Below are 16,126 nucleotides of genomic sequence, written 5' to 3' on the forward strand. Positions count from 1 at the left end.
GGGGGGGGGGCAGGTTTATTTTGCCCTGGGGCCACATTGTTGCTTAAACCGGCCCTGCTAAGGTCTCTTTTTTAGTGAAGGCTGTGGTCTATTCTTGGACTGTAATTGTAACAATCTGCAAGGAGTTTGTTTGTTCTCCCTCTGTGTGTGGGTTTCCTCTGGACACGTCAGTTTCTTCTTGCATCCCAAAATCATTCAGATAAGTTACAGGGTGGGATTTGTACTTTTTTGTGCCCCTAGGCCAAGTATGTGGTGGTTCCCCTTTCTTGTGCCTCAGCAACCCTCCCATTCCATGTGCAGTCCCCTCTTCCACGTGTAACATCCATGTACCATCAGTCCCTTTCTTTTATTAGCAGCTCCCTTGAACGTTAGTTTCCCTTTTTCATGTGTCCTCTTTTTCAGCCTCCTCTTTCATACGTAATATACCCTCTTTTATGTCCAAATGCCCACTTAGGCTGCAGCTGCCCAAGGCTTGTAGCCTTTTCAGAAATCCAGCCCTGATAAGTTAATTTGTTCCCTCCAAGAGCTGTCCATAGACAGGGCTGGATTTGTATTCTTTACCGCCCAAGGCCAATGACAGCATCCACCTCACTATAGTATAGACAGCCAGATTACCTTCCCCCAGTATAGGTAGCCAGAAGACCCTTCTTCCTCCAAGTATAGGTAGCCTGTTGACCCTTCCCTCTAGTATAGGTAGCCAAATGACCCTCCCCCCTCCTCCACCCCCCCCTTTCCCTCCAATAAAGGTATCCTGGTGACCCCTGCCCCTTTTCCCTCTAATTAAAGAAGCCAGATGAACCTCTGCTTCCATATAGATAGCCTGATGACACCCCTTCTCCCTCCAGTATAGGTAGCCAGTTGACCCTCCCCCCTAGTATAGCCTGCTGCCTACCAGGCCCTGTGGTGCCCTAGGCCATGGCCTATGTGGCCTTGGATTAAATCCAGCCCTGTCTATAGACTATGATTGAGCACATGACCATGGTATGGTCTACACAACGCAAAGTGCGTCAGAAAATGCCAGCACTACATAAATAAATAATAATAGTAGTAATGTCTTCTGACCCACACCCCTCAAAAGCTGGCTGGAGGAAAAAATATAATATTGTATCTTTCTCATACTCATGTGCATATGAATTACTTTATTTGCATGTGCTCCTTTGCTTGCTGTCCAGGGAAATAATACATGTCTGGAGCAAACTCAGTAAAACAAAAGAGACAATAAGAAGTAAGATGGTACGTAGGTAGGACATAGAGATAGAATATAAAGCAATGCTTGTTGTCAGAAAGGAACAAAAGCAAATATCCATGATATATACAGTGAGAGTGATGTATTTCCAGACTAGGAATAACTCACGGTGGTGTATTTAATCTGTCTGGATTTACAACCTGTTAACATTGTGCCTGGAGCATAGATAAACATTACACACTCATAATAGTCGGGAAATCTGTCACCTGGGTGCTATTTAGCTTGGATCAGCTGGTTAGTACCGATCAAAGCATTACACAATGCGAGTTGCTAAGAGTCTCTCCAAACCACTCCACAGAGCATACTCCTCCAGCTCTAATAGAAAACACAAGTTGACACTGAGCCAAAGAACATCTGAAGCTACGCCAGGAGTTCTGCAATATAAATGAAATGCCTTTAAGTGCTATAGGTTAGGAAATGCCTTATAGCCAACTCTCCTCAGAAAACAGAGAATGTTTAAAGCCAAAGTAGGAAAAGCTGGATATCTGACTCCAGTGTGAGAGGGCTATGCACAGAATAGGGATAAGTAACGCCTTGGGCGAGAATTTCCTTGAACATCAGGTTAATAGCAAAGTCCCCATACATGCTATAATCACCAAATGTTCTAGGATTGTTAAGGGCAATAACAATAGTGGTAACAAGGGGGGGGGGGGAATCGAGTTTGAGAAAATTGATTTCAACGTTGTGATATGAAAAGAATGTTTCAAATGTTGTTAAATGACAGATAATGTGTCTACCCATTGGTTTTGAAAATGTAAATATATCTCCAGAAACAACAGTGAAATTCTTGTTTGGGTTTTCTGTTGGCCACTGGCCAGTAACTAGTGGCTGGAAACCCTGGGGCAAGTTGCAAAGTTGCAACACTTTTTCCAGGGATCGCTGTACAGCTGCAATGCTGCTATGTAAGGAGCACTGAAAAATATACGTATTACACTATTTGCACTATTTTTTTAAAGGCATGCCCCCCCCCTCCCCCCCACCGCCTCTATTCACTTCTCATCACCTGCAGGGTGGCACAGCAAGCTTTTGGAAGCTCCCCCCTCTCCAAAAGCCGGTGTTCATACTATGGACAAGGATCTCTTCCCCACCTTTGCTGTCCAGGAGGTGGTGTGGATTTAGGACCTTGGGGAAAGGGGTTCATGGTGACTTGTTTAAGGAGACCCCCAGATGCCTGCTCCCCCAGGTGAAATAAATATAGGGGTACTAATTTACCGTTTACCCATTTCCTCAGAGGGTTAAAAAATCCTTTATTATTTTTAATCAACCATAAATGCTTATGTTTAATTAATGAACTTATGCCAATATCGTCGGAAATAATTCCACGCCAATGTTCTCTGGATGTTGGTTAAAGATCCTTGCCGCTTATCCGCACACATGCTGCACGTGCTCATCTACACCGACACTTGCTATACTAATGAATAGCCAGCCCCAGCAAAAGCATCTTCAAATGTGCTTTTGAACCAACTGGGGAACCATAGCGGTACTTTTAAAGATGCTTTGCCAGGGCTTGCTATACTAATAGATCCTGTGGGCACCCTACTTCAGAAATCAGAAAACTTTATTTCGCCATTCACAACTGGGTCATGCCCGGAATTGGTTTTGGCACAATACAAAGCTCAAGTAGAGGATAGGTAGATAAGTACATACATATATACATAGGCACACAGCGTGCAGTTACCAAGCAGAAAGAAACAATTTACAACAAAACCATACAGGACAAGAACTGCAAATTGTGGCACTTCAGTGAGAGTGACTAAACAGTTTTGGGCTTGCGGGCATGCAAGACAGCCTAGGACTCACCTTAAGGTGGTGTGGGGAGTATGAGGAGGGAGTTCAAGAGGCTGACAGCCGAGGGAAAGAATGAGTTCCTGTGCCTAGCAGTCCTGGTAGGTATGACCCGTAGCCTCCGGCCCAGATTACTTGGCCAGAAATCTGGGTTTCAGTATCAGACAAAATTGCATATAATGGTTGCGCAAAATGTGCTACATGCAAAATCCATCCACTGGTTGTGTAAAATGAGCAAAGTGAGCTATATATATGCATAAGAATGTGCTATCTTGATACACTGTACAAGTAATTCATCTGTAAAGGTGCTATCCTGATTAGAAAATAGATCACAGACAATGCTAAATCTTTAAACAATAAACTAGTGGGGTCTGCACAAGTATACGAAAGTACAAGTGCGTTAAATGAAGTGAAAAGTGGAAAACTAGAGGGACACATTTCCCAGGATGAAACTGCATACACATGGAACTCACACAGAAAAGACAGAGAAAAGAAAAGCACTGGCAACAGACGTGAGATACATAGCGCAGGTGATGAATAGAGCAGTTTGTGTCTGGAAATAAGGAGCTGTTTTTATTGTCCAATTATCTCTGGGCCCCAGTGCGAGTCAGGGCCGGATTTGTACTTTTCTCTGCCCAAGGCCCACCACCACCATGCGCCCCCCCCCCCCCCTTCCGACAGTATTTTTTCCAACACTCCCTTGCCAACACTTTTTAACTTTCAAATAAACGGCAACATTTTGCTTAACCCAGCTAAGGGTTGAGCGTTCTGATTGGGACCTCTGTTCTGCATGCTTTGAGACAGAACTCAAATTTTAACTGATGTGCACCGTGTGGCAGGAGGGGTTAACTCACCCTTGTAGCCACCTCTGTGCACCACCTTCCACACTGAATTTCAGCTTTCCAGCTATTTCCTCCTTCACAGCCAGAAGGAGGAAGTAGATTGAGAGCAGACATGGAACGCAGAGGGCAGTACACAGAGGCAGCGACAAAGGGGATTTACCGACCTGCTGCAATGTGCATCAGGTTTAATTTGACTTCTGTACAGAAGCATTCAGAACAAAGGTCCCAATCGGAGCCTATTCATCCCTACACCCAACAAGACAGCACCTCCTTCAGTTAGTGTGATTTTAAAGTAAACCTGAGAGGGGAGAACAAGTTCTATTTTACTTACCTGAGGCTTCTTTCAGCACCCCCTAGCCTTACAGGTCTCTTGGTTCCCGCCGGGTCCGTTTAATTGTGTCGCTATCCCCATCTGCGGGCTACTGAGTATGCACAGCCCTGGCCATGCACTTCCTTGATCATGCTCCCATGACTGGGAGCATTCTACTCATGCACAGAATGCTTCCAGTCAAGGGAGCACAATTGAGGAGGCGCACGGCCTGGGCTGTGCATGTGCAATAGCCCATGACTGGTCTAACAGGCAAGCTTTTGGAGGGAGAGTGGCACGATGTAACCAGGAGGAAACCAATAGACCTGTATAGCTATAAGGGTCTGGAAGAAGCCCCAGGTAAGTAAAATATAACTTTTTTCCCTGCCTTAGGTACACTTTAGAGCAAACCTGAGATAAAGGAAGTATAAGGATTTATACTTACTTGGGGCTTCCTCCAGCCCCCAGTAGTCCATCTGTTTGATTGGCATCCTCCTGATACCCTCAGTTCTACTGCAGTAGAGTCTGTGATCAAGCCCAGTTGAAGTCCAGTGCCTGGGAGTGTCCTGAGCAAGCACAGTTACAGTCTTCGCTAACTGTGCATGTGCCGAATGCTTCTCACTATGATACCACGATTGGAGATGACCAGGACCGCACATACACAGGCAGAGTTAGGCTGGATCCACACTATAATCGCTTTTCGGAGCGCTTGTGATTGCTGAGCACTTTGAGTGCTTTTTAAAAATCGCTCCCATACACTGCGTACCCTGCGATTTTTACTGCGATTTTAATGAAAGAGAATGGGAGCGATTTTTGAAAAGCACTCTGAAAGCGCTAAGCAATCACAAGTGCTCAGAAAAGCACTTATAGTGTGGATCCAGCCTTAGAGCATTTTGGGGGCCATTCAGGCCGGCTGGCGGCTGCAGCAAAAACTTACAGTCAATTCTGTAGTCACAGATCTGGAGCCACTGCCAGCCAGCCAGCCAGGGATGTGCGCAGCAAATAATCAGCTAGGGGGTCTTTGCCGAGCGCATGCGCACTGAGGCTCTCATATCCATCAGCCCCAGCGACACCGCGAGACCTCCGCTAGACTCCTGGCCAGCGCTGTGCTGTTTAAATCTGTGATGTCACGTGACGTCACTGATTGACAGCGGGGGGCGCCCTATTGAAAGAGCCTCTCCCTCGCTCTCTCACAGCTGCAAGTTGGAGCTGCCTGGGACTCCAGAGCGAAAGTCTGCCTGTACTGGCCGGCGGCTGGTGACTGCCAGATGCAGGCAGGCTAGCTCGAGTCCAGGGCAGGGGCTAGGGCGCACCACCATCGGCAGTTCGGCACTCGGAGACGGAGTCCGATCTGCTCAGGCCTCGTGTGGGATCACGCCTCCCGTGCGTCCATGGTAAAATCTGTCTGTTCTTGCAATATATATCCATTTTCTATAACAGGTAAGAGGTTTTTTAAAAACAAATCATGGACTAAGAACATGGCAAAAATGCAAGTCTTTGAAAAAGAGAAAAAAAAATTAGATGTGGCTGAAGGTTGTGTACAGCGTCAAAACATTGTTCTGTTGGACAGGAAGTTCAGCAATACACAAAATTGTATTAAGTATAGTGGTGTCCTTGGAATATTATCCTTTTGAGGTGGGCCAAAAGCTGATTCCAAACATTCAAGAGAAGGTCATAACCACCTCACCCCCTATGAAACATGTATCAAAGTATTAAAAAAATAAAAGGTTGTAGAAATACTGCTCCATGACAATGCTTCCTGTCAGCTTAACCACTTGAGGACAACAGTGCTAAACCCCCCTAAAGACCAGGCTTGCTAACTTTGATAAGGCATGCTATTTGTCTTAGTGAATCAAGCCCAGTATGTTAACCCTATGTCTGTTTCCATGAAAGCAGGAAGTATACACACTGTAGATTTATTGCAGGATTTGTATCAGCTGTAACAAAGAAAATGTTTTTCTTTAAATGTTGTTATGCTGTTGTTTATCCTTTAAAGCAGAGAAGAAGTTCTGAGTTGTATTGTTTGCATTATATTGTAATACTTTGAATTCTGTGGTACAGCGTCACAGAATATGCTGGAGCTACAGTATATAAATCAATATTAGTATTCATTAATACAAATAATCTGAACGATCTGATCATAAAATTATAGTTCACTAAAAATTGCACTGTTAAGGGCACCTTAAGAGTTTCAGACAAAAGGCCACATCATGGAATGCTGGATCATGCTCCTCACACTGAGGGGGAGACAAAGCACACCAATGCAAAACACAATTTATTATCTAAGCCAAGTACATTGCTCCATATTCGTCCAAAAAATTAAATCTCACTGTGCAAGCTTGTAGGTATCAATCATTCATCAATAGAGATGGCCCGAACGGTTCGCCGGCGAACTTGTTCACACGAACAATGTGGGTTCGCGTTGAATCGCGAACATATTGCGAGTTCAACCCACCTCCTATACTACATCATTAGGCTAAACTTGGACCCTCTACATCACAGTCAGCAGACACATGGCAGCCAATCAGGCTGCACTCCCTCTGCTGCTGCTAACAAAAAGAATATTTTTTCTGGTGCGTGTACATGCTTCAATTTACTGGCTGCACTGCGGCTATTACAACAACAAAACAAAAGGCATGTACATGTGTCAATTCCCCTTCGTGATCGTTACCTTGCCATGGTGAAGGGGCTTGTGTATCACAATGAAGCAATGACCTATATAAGTGTTGGGGGGCACACCCAAGATAATAAGGTCGTTGCTTCATTGTGGACAGACCAAATTCGATCAGCTGGGCAGTCACTGTTGTTCTGTCATTGAGCTACCTCAGCCCGACCATATGGGCTTGAAAACCGCCATCGCTTGCACTCTGGCCATGGTGCGCACCAGTCCAGCACGGCCATAACTACACAAACAGCCATTTGCGGTGCATTACACAGTGAGTTTGGTCTGTCAGTGTGAAGCAGTACACTAATTACACTCCCTGCTGATCCATGTCTACACACGCAAGGTGTTTTCAAGCACTTTATGCCTCCAATTTAGGAATGCAATGTGATTTCTGCCCTTAAAACCCTGCTGTGCGTCAAATCCATAATTTTCTTCGGGACTTTTGGCATCTATCCCACTCCGCCATGCCCCCCTCCAAGTGTCAGACCCCTTGAAACATCTTTTCCATCACTTTTGTGGCCAGAAACAGTGTTAGTAGTTTTTTTTCGCCTGCCCATTGAAGTCTATTGCAGTTCGCATGGTTCGCAATAACGGGAACTGTTGCGGAAGTTCGCACTCGAGGTTCGCGAACCCAAAATCGGAGGTTCGAGCCATCTCCATTTATCATCAACTGTACAGATTTCAAACAAAAAGATTATACAATAGACAAAGTACGAGTGTTACTTATAATAATCCATCATAGTCCAAATGTCAACTTTCTTGTGCTGTTAAGTAAATAACGTAAACATTAAGAAGTACAAAATAGTACTCCACATGATAACAAAGTTATAACTGCTAGATGCTCCACCACATGAGGTAGTAATGGCAATGCAAAGCAATCATATTATTTGAAAAACTGTTTCAAAAACTATAAACACTATATATAGAAATACTATACCTATAAAAACTATGTTATCACAAGTAAAAGTGCGTACAGCTATAATTAATAATCAATACACCTGAAATAATTTAAATCAGGGAAAAGCCTTTGCAGGGGCTACAAAGTTTGAACGCCTCTGACTTAAAGAGGTACTGAAATGTGGTGTGTTAACTTCATGCTACTCGCAAGTACACAATATATTTGCCTTTCTTTGAATCGGCCGAATGGTGCAATCAATCCTTCTGATTCTTATTTTCTTAGTTCAAGTGCTATACAAGATGGAAGGCACCATGTTGCATGAGTCATCTTTAGCCCCCCCCTCTTCCTTTCCTTCGTCTTCCTGTAGTGATGTGTGTTTTTTTTTTTTTTACATCCCAGGAATGTACATTACTGTCCACAGGCAGCAGTACAAAAATTAACGTATTTGGTGGCTGGCATCACATGATGCTGCACTAGAATGCTTATCTGTGATGGTAATCATCTCTGTGGCAGAAATATGTATACTGTGATCCATTGGTCAACAAGCACAGAATACTGACCTAAACAAAAAAAAAAGTAATACACCCAAAAGGTGTTATTGCTGAGCTTAGTAAATAAATGGTAATTTTCTTGTGGCGAATGCTAGTTGTCTTCCTTTAAGAGAGGACATCACTTTCCATCCAATTTTAAACTATTAAGCTACATTGGGAGGCTCCTAACTACCCTTTGGTATTTGTAGCTATGTTGTTGTTTTTCTGTTGCGAAAATATCATCTAGGAGAAACTAAGGTGAAAAAGTGAATTGGATCAGGCCCATTGAATCTTTAGATGACAGGAGTTCTTAAAAATCCATACTCATTGGTCAATAGTTATTGCCAAGCATATGATCTACCTGAAATGCATTTATACAGTTTAAACTTTGATGTGCTGACCACTAAAGGAGTATTTTAAAGGACCGCAATCAGGAAAATACCCATACTTAATTCAAGAGTTGTGTAATAATGCATAAGAAACAAGTATGTGGGCGTATAATTAATTTTTAAAACAAGTTTTTTTATATTCCACTTCTACCTGTAGTATGCTGCCTGCCATATAACACAGCCCTTTTACTGCATGTGTTTGTAGTCCTTTCAGGTCATTTGACAGTCCACAAAGCTTCTGCAATAAGACACAAAGCCAGAGCTCTCCTGTACCAGCTTTCTTCCGACAGTCATTGTAAAACAACACCTGTTACTTGTTCAGTGAAAAAGTCAAAGAAGACAGCTCAGTATATTTCAAAGTTGCAGCAGTAACAATGTGCACAAGCCTACCTTTTAAAATTAAAATAGTTTGCAGATATTGCCCATGAAAGTTTTATTGTAGATCATAGCTACTGCAGTCATAATCCCTGGTTAATAGACCTGTGTCTGATGGTGCCCATTAACTGCCTCACAGTATGGTTAAAGAGTTAATCATATTATTGCCTATATACCGTGTTTTACTTTGCTGAAAAGCAGTGCCTATAGAGGCTAGTTGCACCCCAGATAGCTATTTGATCACTAATTGCAGTTGATAGGATGGTCAAACACAGCAGGACGTTTCTGTGCGCAGCATTCAGTAACAGTAAGCAGCTCTGTAAGCAGTAAAATACATTTCCTTAATGAAGAGCTTTTTTAATGAACGTAATTGTTTCCCTTATTCATGCAATAGCATCTCCAGTGCTGCTGTTCTCTGAGCTGGGGAGACTTGTCATTTTTACACAGATGACATTACTTCTGGACAAAAGTAACTGTCTAGGCAATAAAAAGTAGGAAACACGTTTTTATTGTAGATTATGTAATTCTCCTGTAAGGGTGCCCACTAACAATCTATTTTGTAGAATCTTACCATTTTATGTAATACTAGCAGACCCAAGCCCATTTGCAAACGGGCTCTAGGGTCTGTGTTTGTCGCTGCCGCCTGTACTGTGCACGTGCGCACCCGCTGCGCGCGCTCCCAGCCGCCCGCTCACACCCCCGCCCGGCAACTTGGCCCTGTACTCCTGTCTCTGTGAGGCTGGATCCATGCTGCGCACATGCGCAGTAGCAAAAAGCACGGTCCCAGCTACACAGAGACAGCACACGCAGGGACACAGGGATTTTCCTATAGAGGGTAAGGGACTACCTAAATTATCCATTCAAACTATAGTCATTCAGTTTATCTATCTACTACATACATTTGGTAAGATTGTGCAAAAAGGTTGTGTCCTTAGTGGGCACCTTTAGAGGAGACATTTTCATCCTTTACTGATTTTATCGTAGACACCCAATCAATTGAAGTTTAATAAAAATGTCATAGTATGGATAATAATGGATAACTGATGTATGCACATACGTGAACTTTTTCTGCCTCTAGTGAATCAGCATAAATAAGTCTGTCTGTTAAAACTACTTTAAGAATACAGATTTGTTTTATTAAATAAAGCTGTGAGTTGATACAACCAAGAAAAATCTGAGCACAAATATGATTGCAGAAGAGCTTGCGAATGACACCAGCGTTCGTGTTTCCATTGTTTCATAGGATGAAAGACATTCTTACCAAGGATCTCATTTTTATTAAAGTAAAAGCAGACACAAAGGAAGAATGTCTTCCATATGTGAGGCAATAGTATAAGAAGGAACCTTCATACCTACAGCCAGCACAGGAGAAATCAATATTCTTACTGCTGCATATCTAACAGTGGGATACCATTCTTCACAATAATATTATATTCCCACTGGCAGCGTGCTCTTATCCTCTTTGTTTATTAAATCCAAAGCCGCTAAAATGCCAGAGCCTGAATGCTGATAAGCAGCTGAAATTGAAAACAGCAAAAACACATTTGTTTCAAATGTCTTTAAGTAAGTTTTCAGTTACAAGTCACTGTCTAGTTTGGGGCCAGGTGGAGGAATAGATGAACAGAATGATGAATACATAGATCAAACCGTTAGTAAAAAAAAAAAAGTACACTAAGTAATTTCTCTTTCAGCTGCGGAATAAAGCAGATTTACATAAACCTTAGATAAAGTAGGAATTAAAACCGAAATGTCAGTTACTTTGTTGTAAATGGGCATTTATTGATATTTGTAATTATTCATTTCATGATTGCCGAAGAAAATAACCTTCTAAAAGTGTTGATTGGAGAATTGTTGCTGTTGTACCTCTCATGCGTCTTGTTATGAATTAACAAAAACATTCATTTTAATAGCAATGCAATCTAAAGCAGATTTCTCTATGGGGATGGGGGAAGGGTTCTTATATACAGTACTTACCCAATTCCAGTATAAAGCTTTCCCTAAAGTATTTTGGCCTTTATTCAATTCACTTCTAAGTTTTCTTCTAGGTGATATTTTCACAAAAAACAGGGGGGGGATCAAAGCAGGCCGGCGGCGATCGGGACACAAAGACCCTCCAGGGGCTGAGAAATCCACCGCGGCGGTAACGGAGCTCGTCATTACCGCCAAGGTGGTTAAAATAAACACACGACGTAGCTGCAAATGAATATTACATACTAACCTCACTGTCAGTTCCTCTCAGAAGCTCACCATTTTCTTCTTACATTGATCTCTTTCAGTTCTGACAATATTTTGTCAGAACTGAAATATACCAGTTGCTGTCAGTTACATATCAGCAGCTGTCAGTTACAACTGAATGTGCAAGGTATTGTCCATGTTTCCTTATGCCTCAAGTGGGTGATATTACAGTTTAACAGTGTGCTGACCAGGAAGCGGTTATGGGGTAATCGCCATTTTTAAAATTGAGGATGGAGAATTCCATTGATCACAGTGGAAAAATGGGACGCAGGAGAGGAGAAAGAGATTGAGGATCAGACTACACAGGAGGTATGTATGACCTGTGTATGGTTATTTTGACTTTTTATTTTTAGTTCAGTTTATCTTTAAGCCACCAGCAAGCAAGAAAATACTCAGGATAATTTGATAGGACTTGTTCACTTACTTTTTTTTCTATTTTTTTCAATTGCAGAGTGCTGATGTAACGATTGTGGAATTCTCTCCGTGATCAGCGCACAAGACGTGCGCTGACACTGCGGAAATCCTCCACAAGCGTATAATTTGCGGGAACCCAGCAAAAGGTGCAATGCACCTGTAGAGGGAAAATTCCTGTCGACAGGGGGAGCTGTGGAGTGCAGAGGAACAGCTCCTCTGCCCTACCACACACGCCAGACAGGAATTGCACGAAGGGACGGAACGCAATCGCAAGAGAGGCGATTGAGAATGAGCACAGAGACAGATTGTATGTGTGTGCACCAAACTAGTCGCCAACCCGAGACGGTGCACACACAGATACGAAGTAGGAACGCAATTGCGAGAGGTGCGATCGCCAGACGTGACACAAGTTTACAGCAAGGCAGAGCACGAGAGTAGCAAAGGCACAGCAAATCATACAATGAGGAGATACAGAAAATAACAAACGCTAGCTAAACGCAAACACTGCACTCATTCGCAACAGAGCACGCGTTTATGCGCGGTCTCCACGTGATAAGCACAATAGAGACAAACACGCCTAACTAACCACCGACAGACAAACATGAAACAGAGGACGCGAGCGCTTGCTTAACGGTTACCTCACCGAGCCTCCAGCAAGCGTTCGTAGCAGACAAGACAGACACACGAAAACATGAATAAGCGAACGATAGGATCCACAGCACTAGCGAAAGTAGCTAGCGTGATCCAGGAAGACAGAACAGAAGTATCCACAGCACTAGCGCAGGATGCTAGTGCGATCCAGGTACAGAGTAGCAGAACAGAAGGATCCACAGCACTAGCGCAGGATGCTAGTGCGATCCAGGTACAGAGTAGCAGAACAGAAGGATCCACAGCACTAGCGCAGGATGCTAGTGCGATCCAGGTACAGAGTAGCAGAACAGAAGGATCCACAGCACTAGCGCAGGATGCTAGTGCGATCCAGGGACACAGATCAGAAGGGGCTACCAGTAACAACCGTTGTTCCGGTTAGCACCCAGACACACAGAACGATTTCCTGTCGACCAGCGCTGGGACAGGACAATCGCAACAGACAAACAAAACAGATAAGCAATCCTAACTGCACTAAGGAAACCGGCCCAGTGCAGTTTCCAGGGATTACTCTAGGCTAATCTTCAACAAAGAGCAAGGCTGACACTCCCGGCGAGTGTCACACAGGATCTAACTCTTATGACCAGCCAAGTTCTGTGATATCACATGGTATATATAGAGCAGGCCTACAAGGGATGTGGCTAGGTAATTTGCATGACAAACATATGCAAATTCCTCAGCAACAGCAAGCTGAAAAACTGTCAAAAGGTCTCTCTTCCAGAGACCTGCAGAATGCAGACCTGAACAATGGTCAAAAAGCTGCCTGCCTGCACAGGCAGCTGAGCAGATCATTACAGCTGAGAAGTTATTTAAAACAGAAGATGAAAAAATAATCTCGCAGAAGAAAACTTAGGGGAAAAAAGTGAATTGAATGAGGGCCATGTCTTAGTTCTCTAATTCATAATTAGTGAACTGATGTTTGGGTAGCCTAAAAGCAAATGCAACCCTGATCATCCTGAACTCCAATGACTGAAAGCTTTCTGGAGATGCTTAAAGTGGAATAAAAAAGCTGGCATAACATTTAATAAAAATGTGTTATCTTACTTTTTATAACCCATAGTTATCATATTTGCTCTTGTGCACAAGTGATATTGTCTGTTTACAAATTACAAGTTCCTAAAGCACAGTTTATCTGCTCTGAAAGCTGCCATTGCATGTTATTCATTTGCTGTAATTCTATATTAAAATCTTCTAGTGAGCTCTTCTGAACTGTGTGCATGCTTGCAGCAGAGAGAGCTCAGCTCTCAGCTCAGCTAGGAATGTAGCAAACATAGACATGTAAACAAAAGATAATGTTATCTCCTCTTTGGATGTGGTTCATAAGCTGAAGGGGCTTTCCACTGCAGAGCAAAGTGCTGTGTTTAACTGAATGCTGTTCTGCTACAACTTTTTTGTGATCGTAGGTTTAATACTGTAAGTAATATTTTAGAGCAAAGAAGCAATGCAGAGTTTCAGTCAAAACTGACAGAAAGATCATTTGATTGACTAATGCTTCATACACACTTGAGATAAAAGTCTTTGGAAAATGCAAGATCACAGACCAATTTTACCCCCTTCCATGTAGTATGAGAGCCATACTCTACACAGTCTATTCTATGGAGCTGCACTCCCCATCAGATAAAATCTTTGCAAGATGCTGCACACACAGACGCTGTACAGACACAAAAGATCAGTATCTGCAAAAGATCTGTTCCTGCAAAAGATCCATTCCTGCAAAATGCATTCATAGTCTATGAGATCAGCAGATCCTCATACACACTTGATTTAACAGACTTCATCTGCATATCTGGCAATCATCTGCAGATCTGAAGATCCATCCTGGTGGATCTGATCTGCAGATGATCTGCAGATGATTGTCTGTTAAACCAAGTGTGTATGAGGATCTGCAGATCTCATAGACTATGAATGCATTTTGCAGGAATGGATCTTTTGCAGGAACAGATCTTTTGCAGATAATGATCTTTTGAGTGTGTAAGGGCATCTTTGTGTGTAGCATCTTGCAAAGATTTCTGTCTGATGGGGAGTTCAGCTCCATAGAATAGACTGTGTAGGTTTGGCTCTCATACTACATGGAAGGGGGTAAAATTGGTCTGTGATCTTGCATTTTCCAAAGACTTTTATCTCAAGTGTGTATGAAGCATAAGTTCCAAGCTGCATATAATTTGCATGAAATTTAAATGCAAGTCAGAATTATTTGCATCTAACTGACCATCTCTGCTACAGATTTTTAACCAGCTCAGTTTGTGAACTGGTAAAGGGATCCTTCTGAAATTTGGAGGCCAGACCTCAGAGCAGTCTTCCAAGCTAAACTAGGAGATTTCTAGGCTGAACAGTTCCCTCAACATTTCCTGAACTAACTGTGCTTGTTAAAGCACCAAGGTAGAAAGCCAAATCAGGATGCTGCCTATGTTTTGTGGTGGGTGTGTCTAGCAGAGAACCTGGTGATAAATCACAGAACTATGTAGGCAGAAGAAGAACTCATTTCACACAGAACCCATTTCAGGTATACCGTATGTTCAGTGGCGTAGCTACAAACCTCTGGGCCCCGATGCGGAATCTGGATGTGGCCCCCCCCGGCAACAACAGCCCCCCCTCCCCCGGCAACACCCGACGGATGCACACACATATCAAAATCCCTATAGCCAGCTATAGGTACCCCCAGTATAGGTAGTCAGGCATAGGTAAGCCAGTATAGTTGCCCCCGGTATAGGTGAGATAGGCAGGCGCCGCCGGTATAAGTTAGATAGATAGGTGCCCCCAGTACAGGTTAGCTAGGTGGGTGCCTCTAATATATGTAGCCAGAATAGTTGCCCCCAGCGTAGGTTAGATAGGTAGGTGCCCCCAGTATAGGTTAGTTAGGTAGGTGCCTCCAATACAGGTAGCCAGTTTAGTTGCCACCTGTATAGGCTAGCTAGGTGCCCCCAATACAGGTTAGATAAGTAAGTGCCCCCAGTATAGGTTAGATAGGTAGGTGCCCCCAGTATAAATTAGATTAGGTTGGTGCCCCCTAGTATAGGTTAGATGAGGTAGCTGCCCCCCAGGATAGATTAGGTAGCTTCCCCCCAGGATAGATTAGGTAGCTGCCCCCCAGGATAGATTAGGTAGCTGCCCCCCAGGATAGATTAGGTAGCTGCCCCCCAGGATAGATTAGGTAGCTGCCCCCCAGTATAGGTTAGATTAGGTAGCTGCCCCCCAGGATAGATTAGGTAGCTGCCCCCCAGGATAGATTAGGTAGCTGCCCCCCAGTATAGGTTAGATTAGGTAGCTGCCCCCCAGGATAGGTTAGATTAGGTAGCTGCCCCCCAGGATAGATTAGGTAGCTGCCCCCCAGGATAGATTAGGTAGCTGCCCCCCAGGATAGATTAGGTAGCTGCCCCCCAGGATTAGGTTAGAATAGGTAGGTGCCCCCCAGGATAGATTAGGTAGCTGCCCCCCAGGATAGATTAGGTAGCTGCCCCCCAGGATTAGGTAGCTGCCCCCCAGGATAGATTAGGTAGCTGCCCCCAGGATAGATTAGGTAGGTACCCCCCAGTATAAGTTAGATTAGGTAGCTGCCCCCCAGAATAGATTAGGTAGCTGCCCCCCAGGATAGATTAGGTAGGTGCCCCCCAGTATACATTAGATTAGGTAGCTGCCCCCAGGATTAGGTTAGATTAGGTAGCTGCCCCCCAGGATAGATTAGGTAGCTGCCCCCAGGATAGATTAGGTAGGTGCCCCCCAGGATAGATTAGGTAACTGCCCCCCAGGATAGAGCAGGTAGGTAGGTGCCCCGTCCCCATAATGGAGGGGGGG

General features: G+C 43.7%; 1 protein-coding gene across 2 annotated transcripts in view; it reads right to left on the bottom strand.

Annotated features, from left to right (window-relative positions):
* The window catches only part of TMEM132C (transmembrane protein 132C), a 762,868-nt gene that overhangs the window by 384,964 nt on the left and 361,778 nt on the right, over positions 1–16,126 (bottom strand). The window lies entirely within an intron of this gene.

The sequence above is a fragment of the Hyperolius riggenbachi genome, chromosome 1 (assembly GCF_040937935.1).
Source record: "Hyperolius riggenbachi isolate aHypRig1 chromosome 1, aHypRig1.pri, whole genome shotgun sequence".
NCBI lineage: Eukaryota > Metazoa > Chordata > Amphibia > Anura > Hyperoliidae > Hyperolius > Hyperolius riggenbachi.